The sequence below is a fragment of the Pan troglodytes genome, chromosome 14, assembly GCF_028858775.2.
Source record: "Pan troglodytes isolate AG18354 chromosome 14, NHGRI_mPanTro3-v2.0_pri, whole genome shotgun sequence".
Classification (NCBI taxonomy): Eukaryota; Metazoa; Chordata; class Mammalia; order Primates; family Hominidae; genus Pan; species Pan troglodytes.
The window spans coordinates 18,482,776-18,503,937 of NC_072412.2; the positions used below are offsets into that span (position 1 = coordinate 18,482,776).

The window sequence follows — 21,162 nt, forward strand, 5'->3', positions numbered from 1 at the left end:
AATCCATAAAATAATTGACCCATACTCTTCAAAAACGTGAATGTTATGAAAAATCAAAGAAAGGCTCAAAAACAGTCCCAGATTAAAGGAGAACAAAGAAAGAGGACAATTGGACCCAATACATCATGGAATGTGAAAATCCCTCATCTTGGATTTTCTTTGGCTATAAAGGATATTATGGGGGAAATTGGCAAAATCTTCATAAGGTCTGTCAATTAGATGTTAATATTGAATCAGTTTCAATTTCCTGATTTTGATAACGATAATCATAGTTATGTAAGAAAATTTCTTTTTAGGAAATAGTAAAGTATTTAGAAATAAAGAGGCATCATGTCTGTGACTAACAAATGGTTCAGGAAGAGAAATATATATTGTGTACCTAAATTTATATTTATTTAGAAAGAGAAGAAGAAAAGTGGGTGAAGAAGTAAAGCAAATGCAGTAAAATGTTAACATTTGAGGAATGAGACACAAAGATTCTTTGTACTATTTTTAAAATTTTTCCTTAAGTCTGAAATTGTCAAAACATATCTAAGAAGAAAAACAAATTTTTAAAAATATCAACAAATTATATCCCATTGTATGAAATAAACCATGCATCCATGTTGATCTAAGTAAATGAATAAATTGAAGATTTTATGAGGAACAGAGATATTTACATAGTCTTAAATTACCTCCCCACAATATATGAATTAATTACAAGATGAAAAAGTAACACTGCAGAAAAGAAATCCAGCAGATACCATCATTAATTGTCAATGCTAATATCACCAGTAATAAGACAAATCAAAATTATAGGTTATATGGTAGGATGCAATGAGAAGATCCCAGGATCACCTCTGAGATACTCTTGCTGAAAATAACACAATCTAAATCTAATCATAATGAAACATCAGGAAAAAACAACTGAGAGACATTCTATCCTCTGAACTTTACTCTTCAAAAGATTCAAAGCCATGAAGTCAAGGAAACCTGAGGAACTGCTCCAGACTGAAGGAGTGTAAGAGACACAACATCTACATGCAACCCATGGCTCTGAATGGGATCCGTCTGCTATAAAGGACATGACAGACAATTAATAAAAGCTCAAAAGAAGCTGAAGATTGAATGACATGATGTATTAAAGTTAACTTACTGATTATCAAGGTTGTTATGTAGAGTGTCCTGACTTGTGGGAATACCTACTAAAGCAATCAGGAGTGCTGGCCTAATGTCAGCAATTTACTCTCACATGGTTCAGGGGGGAAATTATTTGTAATATAACTTGGAACTTTTCTATAATTTTAAGAGTGTTTCCAAAAGGTTCACAAATAAAAATAAAAATAAAAATAAATAAATAGAAAAGGTGAAAAGCCTAAGGCAACTCATATATTTCCAGAAGAAAAGATCTACATATATCAGTGCTTAAAATTAAGATTATGTAAGTTCGACAGCACTGTAACAGTTGACATACATCCAAACATTGACAATGACCACAGTATCAATATGTCAAAAGGATGTCTGTCTAAATCAAAATCTATCACCATAGAAAAATTATAAAATAAGAATAAACCATCTAACTCCACTGAAGTATTAATGACAACTTAGCTGTTTGGCTGTTTAACCAGCTAGCATTTTGAAAGTTTGAGTATGTAAAACTCAATAATACTCGTTTTCTTTTTCTTTTCTTTCTTTTCTCTTTTTTTTTTTTTTTTTTTTTTGAGACGTAGTCTTGCTCTATCGCCCAAGCTAGAGTGCAGTGGCACGATCTTGGCTCACTGCAACCTCCACCTCCTGGGTTCAAGGGATTCTCCTGCCTCAGCCTCCTGAGTAGCTGGGATTAAAGGTGCGCCACCACACCCGGCTAATTTTTGTATTTTTAGTAGAGACGGGGTTTCACCATGTTGGTCAGGCTGGTCTCGGTCTGACCTCATGATCCATCCACCTCGGCCTCCCAAGTGCTGGGATTACAGGTGTGAGCCACGACACCCGGCCAATAATACTAGTTTACATTTGTAAGATCCATTTGAGAGTTACTCAAGAGGACCAAGAATCATTACTTTACATACTATATAAGTTTTCATCAGACAGGCATGATACAAAAATACTTTCCTTTAATAAAGATTTTCACGTCATATACATAATGGGAAGCAAAATGTCAGGTAAACAGACCAACAATTACATTCTACTGTCTTTCAGATCATATATTTCTGGTTAAAATCAATACATATTTCTTAATATTTCCAAACTATATCTTAATTTATATTTGACTCATCACTAGTTCCTAGATGAGGAACCACATACGATCCCAATTCAAATTCAGCAGCATCTGGAAAAAAAAAAGAAAGAATTACTTATCTCAAATATTCCACAGTTAACTAAGTGTAAGTCAGTAACATGAGTTGAGAACTTCATCAGTGTTCATAAGAATAAAAAATACGTATGCAATATTACAATACAAAATTACTGTGAAATATAATTTGGTCATAGTCACAGATTGAATTACCATTGTGGTTAAGTATCAGAACTCCTGGTTTTCTCATTTTTCATTCATTTATTCAACAACCATATGTTCAGGAACTAGGACAAGCACCGAAATTACAAGACGAAGATGATACAGTCCACCCCTCAACATTGCATGCTACAACCTGAAAAGCAAGCAGACACGCAGGCAATTTCCACAGACAGTCACAGACACTATGGCAGGTATTAAACAGGGCACTGTTGGAACACACAGACGAGACATGTATCTCAGTTTCACGTCAATATTGTAGGCTGTTTGCTGGAGACAATATGTAGGTTAATACCTGAAGGACAAGAGAGAAGAATGGCTGATGGAGGGAAGAACACGTGCAGAGAGCTGGAGCTGAGGAAGGTCCCTGTGTTCTGCGTAGCCGACTTTGGCAAGATGCTAGAGCAAAGGGACAGAGTATGGCAAGTGATGAGAGATGAGGCAGAATAACTTGACAGGAGCCAAACTGATTTGGGTGTTTTTACTCCATGCTAGGAATCTGGAACCTTTCCTGAGAGCAAAAGTAAACCAATGACAAAGTAAATGACTGGAGATTTAAAATGTCACCTGTCACGTGGCTGCCTTTGAACTGGAGTAGCCTGAGTGTTACTAGATGAGCCTGGAGTCTGTCTCTTGGCCTTAAATCACCACCATAAACCTGGGAAGTCGATGATGCCTTTGTTTTCTGAGAACAGTTTCAGTGTGCTGGCTGGCAGGTCCATAGGGACGGTAGAAGTGAAGAAAGTGTAGAGCCAGAGGAAAAAGGATACACAGACTTCTTGAGATTTCTCTGAAGCTAAGGTACATGATGAATTAATGACGAGTTAAGTATACTTTTCATTATAAATGTTAATGCTTTCACATCTTTCATTAGTGGTGTGTATGAAAAAATATTTAACATATTACCTGTTAACCAAATTATGGAAAGGGATGCTTGCTATTTGCTATTCATAGCTTGTTTCAGAAATCAATGAATTAAATTTAGTTCATAAACTTTGGCAACATACCTTTTAGTAGCTCTCTAGCTATACTGTCTTGAAACTCCTGCGGCATCTGAAATATGTCAAATATAATTTATAATGTTTAAGTTAAACAGGAAACATTATTATGAGAATGATACATCACTTATAAAAATGTAGCCTTTTATATAATAATTTCAAAGGCTAGATCTAACTTGAGAATTGCTTAAACAATAACCATATAAATAAAATTCCTACTTATTTTAAGTTTAGATAACAGAGAACATATATGTGTTGTGCTGTTTAGATTAATACTAACAGCATTGATAAAAACTACAATTAATATTGATATATTAAAAATAACAACTATATCATGGTGATAAGAACTAAGCTCTGATTTTTATCTTATCCAAACTCCTACCTAGGAGTCTGGGGAGTCATGCCCCAGAAACCATAAATTCTCATCAGATGGGTTTTATTTAACTCTATATATTGTGACTTTCTTTTCAATCTGACTCTAGCATAACATTATGAGACAAGGAAAAAAAATTAACCCCAAAATATATTTCCTTGCCATACCTTGAAATTGCCCTGCAAAATCTCTTATGGGAAAAATCCAGATTCTATAGAGAATCCCCTGGCCCCTTTCCCTCCCTCCCTCCCTTCCTTCCTTCCTTCCTTTCTTCCTTCCTTCCCTCCCAGATCCAGGAGATAATCGACTGATAGCCAGGCACCCTTTTAAGTCCAATAAAAACAATTTACAACCTGCTGGCTCTAAAGTGTGCTATCAAAGTGCTTCCTCTGCTCAAGGTCTCCACAATCCTGGTTATCTTTAGATTATCTGTCTAGGCTATCCACAATCTAGGTTATCTTTAAGAGGAACATTCCTTTCTATTGATCCCAGGTCTTTAGACAAACTCAACCAATTGTCCACTAGAAACGTTTAAATTTACCTATAGCCTGGAAGCCCCCGCTTTCAGTTTTCCTGCCTTCCGAAGCCAAACCCATGTATTTCTTAAATGTACTTGACTGATGTTTCATGCCTTCCTAAGATATATAAAACCAAGCTGTACCCCAACCACCTCGGGCACATGTTCTCAGAATCTCCTGAGGGCTGTGTCATGGGCCACGGTCACTCATATTTGGCTCAGAATAAATCTCTTCAAATATTTTACAGAATTTGACTCTTTTCACCCACAGTGATCATGATAATATGATATCCAATGCCTTCACAAATTTTGGGTGTAAAGACATTTTTCTGACTAACAGGTTTAGGAATAGAGAGACAGTTTTCTATAACTTTTTGTGACAATAACATTATAGATAGACTTTATAAAATGGGTGACATGACAAAATCATTACTAGCTGGGTCTTATAAAAGTAATAACTCAATACCAGATAAAGGGAGAAGCCTTTATTGAAGAAATCTTACGTTATCATTCATTAACACTGTGTAAAATGTGCAGTTTTACATCACTTGAACTAAGAACCTACAAATGTAATGTTATTATTTTCTTTTCTTCCAAAAGCTCTTCTCCTAAATATTTCCTTTGTGTAATAGATTGTATTAGTTCATTATACCACAGTCACAAATACTTTCATAATACTGACATGTTACTTAGATTACAAATCAAATACTTTTCTCGATAGGCTTCTTACTTTTATCCTCAAGAAGTCTTAACTCTCTAGATAGAGGGAACTTTTTGTAGAATAGATTTAAGTAAAGGTCATTCTTTTCCCTCCTAACTCTGAAAGAGTGTAGAAGTAGTTGCCTCTAGTCCAATCCTGGAGCTGCCTCTCCCTACATAAATCCTCTTCCAGCCTTTTGCTGACTTTTGAATATTTTACCACACAAATGACTGCTGAGGGCAACTCTCTTTGGGAAAGAGATACCAGGTCAGATTTGCAGGGTCAGAGGGAAAAGGGACAGACCAGAACACAGGGAGGCAGCTGTTCTGAAAGGGGCTCCCAAGAGCTGTCAGAAGGGTTGATGGCCCCAGTTTTGTCCTGGCTGGTGGCAGGCTGGGGCAGTTCTGCCCATATTCAGCAGTGAAAACTGGCAAATATGAAATGACTTTTCAAAATCCCTTTCATTTTATTCTTGCTTTTCCATTAAATAATATATTTTCCTAATAATTCCCTTAATAGAAATTCAGAACTGTTGTCACCCATTGAATGACTTAATACAGTGCCTGGTACAGGTTATAGAAGGAAAATGGCGAGAAAAGCGTCTTGGTGACATTAATCACTGTCCTATTCAGTTAGAGACAAAGGTGGCATCAATGGCTTTGGAAGTGTGTAGAGCAACAGCTTAGGAGAAACTGAACGTTGTCAGAGGAAATAAAAAAGCTTAGTAAACTGCTTATCTTCATTTTATGCAATATACCAATCAAATCAAAAGCTAAATTAGCTCCTAATGAATTAAAATACATAAACTTTTCATTAAACACATTCTTCCTTTCTCCGTGGTCTTTCTGTTTATTTCCAGGTGGAGATTATGTTTCAGATGATGGAGGCGGCTTCAAGTCCAAAATTAATAAGGGGAGCACATTTGAAACTTCATTTGTACTTTTTCATTAAAAAAATCAGTAGGTGACAAATTATACACAGAACAATGTACCAACTTTTAGCTAATTAGAAAAATTCTCTCATAACTGGTAGTTTTCAAACTACGTCCCAAAGAAATCTAAGGTTCCACGCAGGACACTGCAGGATTAAAAGATAAGGAAGTCACAGTTTAGAGCTCCCATCCCTCCCTTAGCCAGACAGCTGGACTTCTGTCTTACAGAATACAGTTTCGTAGACGTTTTATTAAAAAGGAAAGTGCTATTCTTCAATTTTTTAAGGTATGCCACCAATGTAGTTAAAGTCCCTAACTTTTCATAGGAGGCAACACAGGCTCAGAGAGATTGTAGCTTGCCTGAGGTCACGTAGTTAAATAGCTACATACAGGCCGGAAATGGGCTTCAGGTCTCCTTACTGAGCCTGGAGTTCTATGCCAGCTGCTTCCTTCTTATTCAGAAAACAGACACAGATTTTAAAATACAACTCAGAGGAAATGCATATGTAAAACTGTCACATAGCTCAATAATGTTTAGGCATGAGACAGAAAACAGTACTTCTCTAAATTTTAAGTTTGAAAGTTATGAAAAAAAACTAGAACAGCAATTAACGTCAGAACTTTTGTTAGTAGCAGTGAATGTACTCAATGTATAAAGAACTTTTTTTTTTTAAGTCACAGGACAGGGAACATGAAATAAAGAGCCTTTAGTTGAACTAAGCAAGCTGAAGTTGAGAAAAATTATTCCTCAAAAGGACTATTAATTTTCTCCAAATAAAACATGGTTTACCACAATCAATCAGTAAGTCAATTATCCATGTTGTTGGTTATTTATAGCAAAATTGAAGACACAAAACAGATTTCTCTTTTTCATCTAGCACACTTCTGTCCACTGCCTCATCATTACAAAGACATGGATTTAATTTCAATTACAATTTAAATCCAGGCAGAAATGATAGGAGAACCTTGGTTTCCCTGGCCTCACATTTCCATGTGAGGACCTACATTCTCTCTACGTTCCTCTTGGAAAGATTTACCAAAAGGGTGAATTTGTGCTCGCTTGGTTCTATGTCTGTCCTGTGAAATGATGTGACTGCCCACAGTGACATGAATTCAAGTCAGCTGTCATCTCTGCAGCAGGCAGCCTGCTTTGGGGATGGGTATCAAGCTTTCTCCACTTATAACTGTGTGGGTGGGTGCCTGATCTGGGATGAAGTGTTCAGAAGCCCACTGTGCCTGCACATCTGAGCCACATCCCTCATTAGTTATTCTGAGTCAGTAATAAAAGCTAGTATGTTGCTGTTCATCTGTCTGACTCCTATGTTCCCAACTTCAAAGGGGATTTGCTGCCTACCTCCCCACAGCCTCAGCAAGAAAGCTGACCTTACAACACGTATACCAATGTTTCCTTCTTCCTCAGTTACATGCTCTTACTGTACATTCTCCAACACATCCCACACTTTAAGAGGAGAAGATTCAAAAGGAAAATTTTAGAAAAAGAAATATAGTGAAATCAATAACAATGGGAAAGCCCATTGAATGAATGAATATAGTTCATTCATTCAACAATAGTGTCTAGTAACAGGCTACTGTCAAATAACACTTGAGATTACTGGCTGGAAAATACTGCTGCATTTTTCGAGACTGATTTAATAAATACATGCACACCACACACACACACACATTTTTATAGCTACTATATTTTCAGTAACTTTTGATGTTTTCAAATTAAACTGTGATAGCATTCTCTATTTTAAGGACCATTCAAGTGTTGTAAAAGTAAATATGCACTCAAGTGTCATAGAATCAAATATGTTTGCCTATTTAAACCACTGCAATTCAATATAAATTTAAATAGGCTAATGAATGGAGGAAATGATATTTGTCAGTCTGTGATTATGAAATACATGTATTTTGTCACAGAGAAAATGAGTGGGGAAGAGTCTGGTGATTGAGGAGCTAAAGGACTCAGCACAGAGCCACGCATATATTTAAAGACCTTCTGAAAAAAGTGAAGAGAAAGAATGGGAAGAAGGTGAGAGATTGCCTGAAACTTTCAAAGGGTAAACTGAGTACTGGACATTTGGTAAGAAAGTACAATAAAGTGCAGACAGAAGGGATTATATAGAACATATATAACTGATGTAACAAAAGGTTTAGCAAACACTGTCTTTGTATCCTGAATAAACAGTGTAACTATTATGATAGCTTCATTGAAGTTAAAATTTGGAGTAGAGAGTCACTGCCTTCATGATGCAAACAGGCCTCTTTTTAGTTAGGAAGAAACGCAACTCACTCTGTTGAGACACAATGCTCCACCATGAAAAAAAATCAAAGATTTAGAAATGTTGTTTTAGCTTGGATGTACCTGTATAACCACATTTAGAAGAAGGTGCTAAATAGAAAGCATCTTTGAGAAATAGAGAAATTACTGAAATAAACATTTCTGAATGTGTCAGTAGTGCACCCCAAATCCAAAACTAATCAATGTAAAAAAGAGTCTTCCTATTTAAAACATTAAAAGAAAACATTTACTCAGTGACTACTGTGGGTTATGCATTCTGTTAGGCACACAAGTGTTAAATAATGCTTGAACATACATAGTTTTTAAACCAGGTAAGTTTTATCTTTTATAAAATTGGAATCATTTTTTAAGATTCCGTGATCAGAAAATTATTATATGTGCAAAAAAGTCCCACAGTGAAGTAGCTGTTCAGGCTAATTTTAAGTTTCGTTTTTATAACAATATAATTAAAAGAGGAACCAATCAAATTTTAAAATTACTCCTCATATATAAAACAAAGCATACCAGAATTAAACTAGAATGTACAAACGGAAAGTAAAAATTAGCCAAGTATATGTACAGGAATCTCTAATCACTCTATCGCTAATCGATTAGTGGCGAAGCTAGACTTCACGGAATAGTGAGAGATGCCTTTAAGGCTAAACATTATGAACATAGAAAAATAACTGCTTCAACCACCAGTACAACTGAAATCATATACTAGAGAAATAAGTAATATAATTTTCCTTAAAGTTAGGGAAAATGCAATCCACAGACCAGGAGACTCTCTCATGTGCCTACACCACCAGGGCCCTGGGTTTCAAGCACAAAACTGGGCAGCAGTTTGGGCAGACACTGAGCTAGCTACAGGAGTTTTTTTTTTTTTTCATACCCCAGTGGCACCTGGAACCCCAGAGAGACAGAATTCTTCACTCCCATATAAAGGGGGCTGAAGCCAGGGAGCCAAGTGGTCTCGCTCAGCACGTCCTACTCCCATGGAGCCAAGCAAGCTTTGAACCATTGGCTTGAAATTCTCGTTGCCAGCACAGCAGTCTGAAGTCAACCTGGGATGCTCAAACTTGGTGAGAGGAGGGGCGTCTGCCATTACTGAGGCTTGAGTAGGCAGCTTTCCCATGACATTGCTAAGGAAGCTGGGAAGTTTGGACTAGGGGGACCTCACCACAGCACAGCAAAGCAGCTGTGGCCAGACTGCCTCTCTAGATTCCTCCTCACGGGGCAGAGCACCTCTGAAAGAAAGGCAGCAGCCCCAGTGAGGGGCTTATAGATAAAACACCCATCTCCCTAGGACAGAGCACCTCGGGGAAGGGGCAGCTATGGGCACAGCTTTAGCAGACTTAAATGTTTCTGCCTGCCAGCTCTGAAGAGAGCAGCGGATCCTGACAAGGAAGATTACCCTAGCACAGTGCTCAAGCTCTGCTAAGGGGCAGAGTGTCTCCACAAGCAGGTCCCTCACCCCCATGCCTCTTGACTGGAAGAGACCTCCCAGCAGAGGTCGACAGATACCTCATACAGTAGCGATCTGGCTGGCATCAGGCCAGTGACCCTCTGGGACAAAGCTTCCAGAGGAAGAAACAGGCAGCAATCTTTGCTGTTCTGCAGCCTCTGCTGGTGATACCCAGGCAAGTGGGTCTGGAGTGGACCTCCAGCAAACTGCAGCAGACCTGCGGAAGAGGGGCCTGACTGTTAGAAGGAAAACTAACAAACAGAAAGCAACAACATCAACATCAGAAAAAAGGACCCCCCCACACAGAAACCCCATCCAAAGGTCATCAGCCTCAAAGATCAATGGTAGATAAATCCACGAAGATGAGGAAAAACCAGCATAAAAATGCCGAAAATTCCCAAAACCGGAATGCCTCTTCTCCTCCAAATGATCACAACTCCTCTCCAGCAAGGGCACAAAACTGGACGGAGAATGAGATTGACAAACTGACAGTAGCAGGCTTCAGAAGGTGGGTAATAGCAAACTCCTCTGAGCTAAAGCAGCCTGCTCTAACCCAATGCAAGGAAGCTAACCAAGAACCTTGATAAAAGGTTACAGGACCTGCTAGCTAGAATAACCAGTTTAGGGAAGAACATAAATGACCTTATGGAGCTGAAAATCATAGCATGAGAACTTCGTGAAGCATGCAGAAGTACCAATAGCTGAATCAATCAAGTGGAAGCAAGGACATCAGAGATTGAAGATCAACTTACTGAAATAGGGCGTGAAGACAAGATTAGAGAAAAAAGAATGAAAAGGAACAAACAAATCCTCCAAGAAATATGAGACTATGCAAAAAGACCAAACCTATGATAGATTGGTGTACCTCAAAGTCATGGGGAGAATGGAACCAAGTTGGAAAACACTATTCAGGATATTATCCAGAACTTCCCCAACCTAGCAAGACAGGCCAATATTCAAATTCAGGAAATACAGACAACACCACTAAGATACTCCTCGAGAAGAGCAACCACAAGACACATGATCACAAGATTCTCCAAGATTGAAGTGAAGGAAAAAATGTTAAGGGCAGCCAGAGACCAAGGTCAGGTTACCTACAAAAGGAAGCCCATCAGACTCACAGCAGATCACACTGCAGAAACTCTACAAGCCAGAAAAGAGTGGGGGCCAATATTCAACATTCTTAAAGAAAAGAATTTTCAACCTATAATTTCTTTTTTTTTTAATTATACTTTAAGTTCTAGGATACATGTGCACAATGTGCAGGTTTGTTACATAGGTATACATGTGCCATGTTGGTTTGCTGCACCCATTGACTCATCATTTACACTAGGTACTTCTCCTAATGCTATCCCTCCTCCAGCCTCCCACCCCCCGACAGGCCCGTGTATATGGGTGTGTGATGTTCCCTGCCCTGTGTCCAAGTGTTCTCATTGTTCAATTCCCACCTATGAGTGAGAACATGTGGTGTTTGGTTTTCTGTCCTTGTGATAGTTTGCTGAGAATGATGTCAACCCATACTTTCATATCCAGCCAAACTAAGCTTCATAAGCGAAGGAGAAATAAAATCCTTTACAGGCAAGCAAATGCTGAGAGATTTTGTCACCACCAGGCCTGCCTTACAAGAGCTACTAAAGTAAGCACTCAACATGGAAAGGAAAAACTGGTACCAGCCACTGCAAAAACATACCAAATTGTAAAGGCCATCAACACTATGAAGAAACTGCATCAACTAACGGGCAAAATAACCAGCTAACATCATGATGACAGGACCAAATTCACACATAACAATATTAACCTTAAGTGTAAGTGGGCTAAATGCCACAATTAAAAGATACAGATTGGCAAATTGGATAGAGTCAAGACCCATAGGTGTGCTGTATTCAGGAGACCCATCTCATGTGCAAAGAAACACATAGGCTCAAAAGTAAATGGATGGAAGAATATGTACCAAGCAAATGGAAAGCAAACAAAGCAGGGGTTGCAATACTAGTCTCTCATAAAACAGACTTTAAACCTACAAAGATCAAAAAGGACAAAGAAAGGCATTAAATAATGGTAAAGAGACCAATGCAACAAGAAGAGCTAACTATCCTAAATATATATGCACCCAATACAGGAGCACCCAGATTAATAAAGCAAGTTCTTAGAGACCTACAAAGAGACTTAGACTCCCACACCATAATGGTGGGAGACTTTAACACCCCACTGTCAATATCAGACAAATCAATGAGACAGAAACTTAACAAGGATATTCAGGACTTGAATTCAGCTCTGGACCAAGCAGATCTAATACACATCTACAGAACTCTCCACCCCAAATCAACAGAATATACATTCTTCTCAGTGCCACATAGCACATATTCTAAAATCAACCACATAATTGGAAGTAGAACATTCCTCAGCAAATTCAAAAGAACTGAAATCATAACAAACAGTCTCTCGGACCATGGTGCAATCAAATTAGAACTCAGGATTAAGAAACTCACTCAAAGGGAGGACCCAAGATAGCCGAATAGGAACAGCTCCGGTCTACAGCTCCCAGCGTGAGCGACACAGAAGACGGGTGATTTCTGCATTTCCATCTGAGGTACCAGGTTCATCTCACTAGGGAGTGCCAGACAGTAGGTGCAGGTCAGTGAGTGCACGCACCGTGTGCGAGCCAAAGCAGGGCGAGGCATTGCCTCACTTCGGAAGCACAAGGGGTCAGGGAGTTCCCTTTCCTAGTCAAAGAAAGGGGTGACAGACAGCACCTGGAAAATCGGGTCACTCCCACCCGAATACTGCGCTTTTCCGACGGGCTTAAAAAACGGCGCACCACGAGATTATATCCCGCACCTGGCTCAGAGGGTCCTATGCCCACGGAGTCTCACTGATTGCTAGCACAGCAGTCTGAGATCAAACTGCAAGGCGGCAGCGAGGCTGGGGGAGGGGCGCCCGCCATTGCCCAGGCTTGATTAGGTAAACAAAGCAGCCCCGAAGCTCGAACTGGGTGGAGCCCATCACAGCTCAAGGAGGCCTGCCTGCCTCTGTAGGCTCCACCTCTGGGGGCAGGGCACAGGCAAACAAAAAGACAGCAGTAACCTCTGCAGACTTAAATGTCCCTGTCTGACAGCTTTGAAGAGAGCAGTGGTTCTCCCAGCATGCAGCTGGAGATCTGAGAACGGGCAGACTGCCTCCTCAAGTGGGTCCCTGACCCCTGACCCCTGAGCAGCCTAACTGGGAGGCACCCCCCAGCAGGGGCACACTGACACCTCACACGGCAGGGTATTCCAACAGACCTGCAGCTGAGGGTCCTGTCTGTTAGAAGGAAAACTAACAAACAGAAAGGACATCCACACCAAAAACCCATCTGTACATCACCATCATCAAAGACCAAAAGTAGATAAAACCACAAAGATGAGGAAAAAACAGAAGAGAAAAACTGGAAACTCTAAAAAGCAGAGCGCCTCTCCTCCTCCAAAGGAACGCAGTTCCTCACAAGCAACAGAACAAAGCTGGATGGAGAATGACTTTGACGAGCTGAGAGAAGAAGGCTTCAGACAATCAAACTACTCTGAGCTACGGGAGGACATTCAAACCAAAGGCAAAGAAGTTGAAAACTTTGAAAAAAATTTCGAAAAAGGTTTAACTAGAATAACCAATACAGAGAAGTGCTTAAAGGAGCTGATGGAGCTGAAAACCAAGGCTGAAGAACTACGTGAAGAATGCAGAAGCCTCAGGAGCTGATGTGATCAACTGGAAGAAAGGGTATCAGCAATGGAAGATGAAATGAATGAAATGAAGTGAGAAGGGAAGTTTAGAGAAAAAAGAATAAAAAGAAATGAGCAAATCCTCCAAGAAATATAGGACTATGTGAAAACACCAAATCTACGTCTGATTGGTGTGCCTGAAAGTGATGGGGAGAATGGAACCAAGTTGGAAAACACTGCAAGATATTATCCAGGAGAACTTCCCCAATCTAGCAAGGCAGGCCAATGTTCAGATTCAGGAAATACAGAGAATGCGACAAAGATATTCCTCGAGAAGAGCAACTCCAAGACACATAATTGTCAGATTCACCAAAGTTGAAATGAAGGAAAAAATGTTAAGGGCACCCAGAGAGAAAGGTCAGGTTACCCTCAAAGGGAAGCCCATCAGACTAACAGCTGATCTCTCCGCAGAAACCTTACAAGCCAGAAGAGAGTGGGGGCCAATATTCAACATTCTTAAAGAAAAGAATTTTCAACCCAGAATTTCATATCCAGCCAAACTATGCTTCATAAGCGAAGGAGAAATAAAATATTTTACAGACAAGCAAACGCTAAGAGATTTTGTCACCACCAGGCCTGCCCTAAAAGAGCTCCTGAAGGAAGCGCTAAACATGGAAAGGAACAACTGGTACCAGCCACTGCAAAATCATGCCAAAATGTAAAGACCATCGAGACTAGGAAGAAACTGCATCAACTAACGAGCAAAATAACCAGTTAACATCATAATGACAGGATCAAATTCACACATAACAATATTAACTTTAAATGTAAATGGACTAAATGCTCCAATTAAAAGACACAGGCTGGCAAATTGGATAAAGAGTCAAGACCCATCAGTGTGCTGTATTCAGGAAACCCATCTCACATGCACAGACACACATAGGCTCAAAATAAAAGGATGGAGGAAGATCTACCAAGCAAATGGAAAACAAAAAAAGGCAGGGGTTGCAATCCTAGTCTCTGATAAAACAGACTTTAAACCAACAAAGATCAAAAGAGACAAAGAAGGCCATTACATAATGGTAAAGGGATCAATTCAACAAGAAAAGCTAACTATCCTAAATATATATGCACCCAATACAGGAGCACCCAGATTCATAAAGCAAGTCCTGAGTGACTTACAAAGAGACTTAGACTCCCACACATTAATAATGGGAGACTTTAACACCCCACTGTCAACATTAGACAGATCAATGAGACAGAAAGTCAACAAGGATACCCAGGAATTGAACTCAGCTCTGCACCAAGTGGACCTAATAGACATCTACAGAACTCTCCACCCCAAATCAACAGAATATACATTTTTTTCAGCACCACACCACACCTATTCCAAAATTGACCACATACCACATAAAGCTCTCCTCAGCAAATATAAAAGAACAGAAATTATAACAAACTATCTCTCAGACCACAGTGCAATCAAACTAGAACTCAGGATTAAGAAACTCACTCAAAACCGCTCAACTACATGGAAACTGAACAACCTGCTCCTGAATGACTACTGGGTACATAATGAAATGAAGGCAGAAATAAAGATGTTCTTTGAAACCAATGAGAACAAAGACACAACATACCAGAATCTCTGGGACGCATTCAAAGCAGTGTGCAGAGGGAAATTTATAGCACTAAATGTCCACAAGAGAAAGCAGGAAAGATCCAAAATTGACACCCTAACATCACAATTAAAAGAACTAGAAAAGCAAGAGCAAATATATTCAAAAGCTTGCAGAAGGCAAGAAATAACTAAAATCAGAGCAGAAGTGAAGGAAATAGAGACACAAAAAACCCTTCAAAAAATTAATGAATCCAGGAGCTGGTTTTTTGAAAGGATCAACAAAATTGATAGACCGCTGGCAAGACTAATAAAGAAAAAAAGAGAGAAGAATCAAATAGACACAATAAAAAATGATAAAGGGGATATCACCACCGATCCCACAGAAATACAAACTACCATCAGAGAATACTACAAACACCTCTACGCAAATAAACTAGAAAATCTAGAAGAAATGGATAAATTCCTCGACATATACACTCTCCCAAGACTAAACCAGGAAGAAGTTGAATCTCTGAATAGACCAATAACAGGAGTTGAAATTGTGGCAATAATCAATAGCTTACCAACCAAAAAAAGTCCAGGACCAGATGGATTCACAGCCGAATTCTACCAGAGGTACAAGGAGGAACTGGTACCATTCCTTCTGAAACTATTCCAATCAATAGAAAAAGAGGGAATCCTCCCTAACTCATTTTATGAGGCCAGCATCATTCTCATACCAAAGCCGGGCAGAGACACAACCAAAAAAGAGAATTTTAGACCAATATCCCTGATGAACATTGATGCAAAAATCCTCAGTAAAATACTGGCAAACCGAATCCAGCAGCACATCAAAAAGCTTATCCACCATGATCAAGTGGGCTTCATCCCTGGGATGCAAGGCTGGTTCAATATACGCAAATCAATAAATGTAATCCAGCATATAAACAGAGCCAAAGACAAAAACCACATGATTATCTCAATAGATGCAGAAAAAGCCTTTGACAAAATTCAACAACCCTTCATGCTAAAAACTCTCAATAAATTAGGTATTGATGGGACATATCTCAAAATAATAAGAGCTATCTATGACAAACCCACAGCCAATATCATACTGAATGGGCAAAAACTGGAAGCATTCCCTTTGAAAACTGGCACAAGACAAGGATGCCCTCTCTCACCGCTCCTATTCAACATAGTGTTGGAAGTTCTGGCCAGGGCAATTAGGCAGGAGAAGGAAATAAAGGGTATTCAATGAGGAAAAGAGGAAGTCAAATTGTCCCTGTTTGCAGACGACATGATTGTATATCTAGAAAACCCCATTGTCTCAGCCCAAAATCTCCTTAAGCTGATAAGCAACTTCAGCAAAGTCTCAGGATACAAAATCAATGTACAAAAATCACAAGCATTCTGATACACCAACAACAGACAAACAGAGAGCCAAATCATGAGTGAACTCCCATTCACAAGTGCTTCAAAGAGAATAAAATACCTAGGAATCCAACTTACAAGGGATTTGAAGGACCTCTTCAAGGAGAACTACAAACCACTGCTCAAGGAAATAAAAGAGGATACAAAGAAATGGAAGAACATTCCATGCTCATGGGTAGGAAGAATCAATATCATGAAAATGGCCATACTGCCCAAGGTAATTTACAGATTCAATGCCATCCCCATCAAGCTACCAATGACTTTCTTCACAGAATTGGAAAAAACTACTTTAAAGTTCATATGGAACCAAAAAAGAGCCCGCATCACCAAGTCAATCCTAAGCCAAAAGAACAAAGCTGGAGGCATCACACTACCTGACTTCAAACTATGCTACAAGGCTACAGTAACCAAAACAGCATGGTACTGCTACCAAAACAGAGATATAGATCAATGGGACAGAACAGAACCCTCAGAAATAACACCGCATATCGACAACTATCTGGTCTTTGACAAACCTGAGAAAAACAAGCAATGGGGAAAGGATTCCCTATTTAATAAATGGTGCTGGGAAAACTGGCTAGCCATATGTAGAAAGTTGAAACTGGAACCCTTCCTTACACCTTATACAAAAATCAATTCAAGATGGATTAAAGACTTAAACGTTAGACCTGAAACCATAAAAACCCTAGAAGAAAACCTAGGCATTACCATTCAGGACATAGGCATGGGCAAGGACTTCATGTCTAAAACACCAAAAGCAATGGCAACAAAAGACAAAATTGACAAATGGGATCTAATTAAACTCAAGAGCTTCTGCACAGCAAAAGAAACTACCATCAGAGTGAACAGGCAACCTACCAAATGGGAGAAAATTTTCGCAACCTACTCATCTGACAAAGGGCTAATATCCAGAATCTACAATGAACTCAACAAATTTATGAGAAAAAAAAACAACCCCATCAAAAAGTGGGTGAAGGACATGAACAGACACTTCTCAAAAGAAGACATTTATGCAGCCAAAAAACAGACAAAAAAATGCCCACCATCACTGGCCATCAGAGAAATGCAAATCAAAACCACAATGAGATACCATCTCACACCAGTTAGAATGGCCATCATTAAAAAGTCAGGAAACAACAGGTGCTGGAGAGGATGTGGAGAAATAGGAACACTTTTACACTGTTGGTGGGACTGTAAACTAGTTCAACCATTGTGGAAGTCAGTGTGGCGATTCCTCAGGGATCTAGAACTAGAAATACCATTTGACCCAGCCATCCCATTACTGGGTATATACCCAAAGGACTATAAATCATGCTGTTATAAAGACACATGCACGTGTATGTTTATTGCGGCATTATTCGCAATAGCAAAGACTTGGAACCAACCCAAATGTCCAACAACGATAGACTGGATTAAGAAAATGTGGCACATATACACCATGGAATACTATGCAGCCATAAAAAATGATGAGTTCATGTCCTTTGTAGGGACATGGATGAAATTGGAAATCATCACTCTTAGTAAACTATCGCAAGAACAAAAAACCAAACACCGCATATTCTCACTCATAGGTGGGAATTGAACAATGAGATCACATGGACACAGGAAGAGGAATATCACACTCTGGGGACTGTTGTGGGGTGGGGGGAGTGGGGAGGGATAGCATTGGGAGATATACCTAATGCTAGATGACGAGTTAGTGGGTGCAGCGCACCAGCATGGCACATGTATACATATGTAACTAACCTGCACAATGTGCACATGTACCCTAAAACTTAAAGTATAATTTAAAAAAAATTAAATACTAAACAAATTAATATCAAAATAAAATAACCGAGCTCAAAAAGATATCCCATAATGCAAAGAAGAAGAGATTGAAATGAGGAAATTGATGATATTCAATGTGAAAAGCAAGAATTTAAAGAAATATATAATATGAACTCGAGATGGAGAGAGTAGAGCACAAAGGAAGAAAAGCAATAATTAAAGTTTTACAGGAAAGCTATATAAATTTAAAGTCCATATTTTATATAATACATTTTTTCAGTTATTTTCCTTAATTCTGAGGATTTGGCAAACCTAAGGAGGTCTGTAACCTCTGTTATATATTCATAAGGTAGAAAGAAGTTAGAGGAAAGGGAGAGAAGCAAGGGAAAAATAAAAGAGCTAAAGGCAAGGAGAAAACAAAGATAAAAATTTATCAGGAGTAACTGCTTTTTGTTAGAGGAACAAAAAATGATCTAAAATGCTTACCATTAAGTTTTGTGATAAATGCAATAAAACATGTTCTTTTATATTCCAGAGAATGTTCAGTAAAGATTTGCATCACTGGTTCATGTAAAAAAAAAAAAAGAAGCTCACTCAAAACCACACAACTACATGGAACTGAACAACCTGCTCCTGAATGACTAGTGGGTAAATAATGAAATTAAGGCAGAAATAAATAAGTTCTTTGAAACCAATGAGAACAAAGACACAATGACCAGAATCTCTGGGACACATTTAAAGGAGTGTTTAGAGGGAAATTTATAGCACTAAATGCCCACAAGAGAAAGCAGGAAAGATCTAAAACCAACACCCTAACATCACAATTAGAAGAACTAGAGAAGCAAGAGCAAATAAATTCAAAAGCTAGCAGAAGACAAGAAATAGCTAAGATCAGAGTGGAACTGAAGGAGATAGAGACACGAAAAACCCTTTAAAACATCAATGAATCCAGGAGCTGGTTTTTTGAAAAGATTAACAAAATAGATGGACCACTAGCTAGAGTAATAAAGAAGAAAAGAGAGAAGAATCAAATAGACATGATAAAAATGACAAAGGGGATATTACCACTGATCCCACAGAAATACAAACTACCATCCGAGAATACTATAAACATCTCTATACAAATAAACTAGAAAATCTAGAAGAAATGGATAAATTCCTGGACACATACACCCTCCTAAGACTAAAGCAGGAAGAAGTCGAATCCCTGAATAGACCAATAACAAGTTCTGAAATTGAGGCAGTAATTAATAGCCCACCAACCAAAAAAAGCCCAGGACCAGACAGATTCACAGCAGAATTCTACTAGGGTTACAAAGAGGAGTTGGTACCATTCCTTCTGAAACTATTCTAAACAATAGAAAAAGGACTCCTCCCTACTCATTTTATGAGGCCACCATCATACTGATACCAAAACCTGGCAGAGACACAACAAAAAAAGAAAATTTCAGGCTGATATCCCTGATGAACATTGATGCAAAAATCCTCAATAAAATACTGGCAAACCGAATCCAGCAGCAAATCAAAAAGCTTATCCACCACAATCAAGTCAGTTTCATCCCTGGGATGCAAGGCTGTTTCAACATACACAAATCAATAAACGTAATCCATCACATAGAACCAATGACAAAAACCACATGATTATCTTAATAGATGCAGAAAAGGCCTTCAATAAAATTCAATACTCTTCATGCTAAAAACTCAATAAACTAGGTAGTGATAGAACATATCTCAAAATAATAAAAGCTATTTATGACAAACCCATAGCCAATATCATACTGAATGTGCAAAAGCTGGAAGCATTCCCATTGAAAACCAGCACAAGACAAAGATGCCCTCTCTAACCACTCCTATTCAACATAGTATTGGAAGTTCTGGCCAGGGCAATCAGGCAAGATAAAGAAATAAAGGGTATTCAAATAGGAGAAGAGAAAGTGAAATTGTCCCTGTTTGCAGATGACATGATTGTATATTTAGAAAACTCCATCATCTCAGCCCAAAAACGCCTTAAGCTGATAAGCAACTTCAGCAAAGTCTCAGGATACAAAATCAATGTTCAAAAATCACAATCATTCTTATACACGAATAGACAAGCAGAGAGCCAAATCATGAGTGAACTACCGTTCACAATTGCTACAAAACAAACAAACAAAAAAACCTAGGAATACATCTTATAAGGGACATGAAGGACCTCTTCGAGGAGAACTACAAACCACTGCTCAAGGAAATAAGAGAGGACAGAAACAAATGGAAAAACATTCCATGCTCATGGATAGGAAGAATCAATATCGTGAAAATGGCCATACTGCCCAACATAATTAATAGATTCAATGCTATTCCCATCAAGTTACTATTGACTTTCTGGACAGAATTATAATAAACTACTTTAAATTTCATATGGAACCAAAAAAGCTTGTATAGCCAAGACAATCCTAAGCAAAAAGAACACAGCTGGAGGCATCACGCTACCTGACTTCAAACTATACTACAAGGCTTCAGTAACCAACACACCACGGTACTGGTACCAAAACAGATATATAGACCAATGGAACAGAACAGAGGCTTCGGAAACAACACCACACATCTACAACCATGTGATCTTCAACAAACCTGACAAAAACAAGCAATGGGGAAAGGATTCCCTATTTAATAAATAATGCTGGGAAAACTGGCTAACCATATGCAGAAAACAGAAACTGGACCCCTTCCTTACACTTTATACAAAAATTAACTCAAGATGGATTACAGACTTAAACCTAAAACCTAAAACCATAAAACCCTAGAAGAAAACCTAGGCAATACTATTCAGGGCATAGGCATGGGCAAAGACTTCATGACTAAAACACAAAAAGCAATTGCAACTAAAGCCAAAATTGACAAATGGGATCTAATTAAACTAAAGAGCTTCTGCACAGGAAA

General features: G+C 38.7%; 1 protein-coding gene across 4 annotated transcripts in view; it reads right to left on the bottom strand.

Annotated features, from left to right (window-relative positions):
* Nucleotides 1–1,671: 1,671 nt before the first annotated feature.
* The window catches only part of LOC467214 (uncharacterized), an 82,587-nt gene continuing 63,096 nt past the window's right edge, over nt 1,672–21,162 (bottom strand). For 2 of the 4 annotated variants that reach the window (XM_054664829.2, XM_054664828.2), the window contains 2 exons: nt 3,499–3,544; nt 1,701–3,200 (listed from right to left, as the gene is read on the bottom strand). The gene's annotated coding sequence lies outside the window, so the exon portion shown is untranslated. Of the gene's footprint in view, nt 3,545–21,162 lie in introns of all 4 variants that reach the window. The other 2 variants (XM_063792401.1, XM_063792400.1) reach the window with 2 other exon arrangements.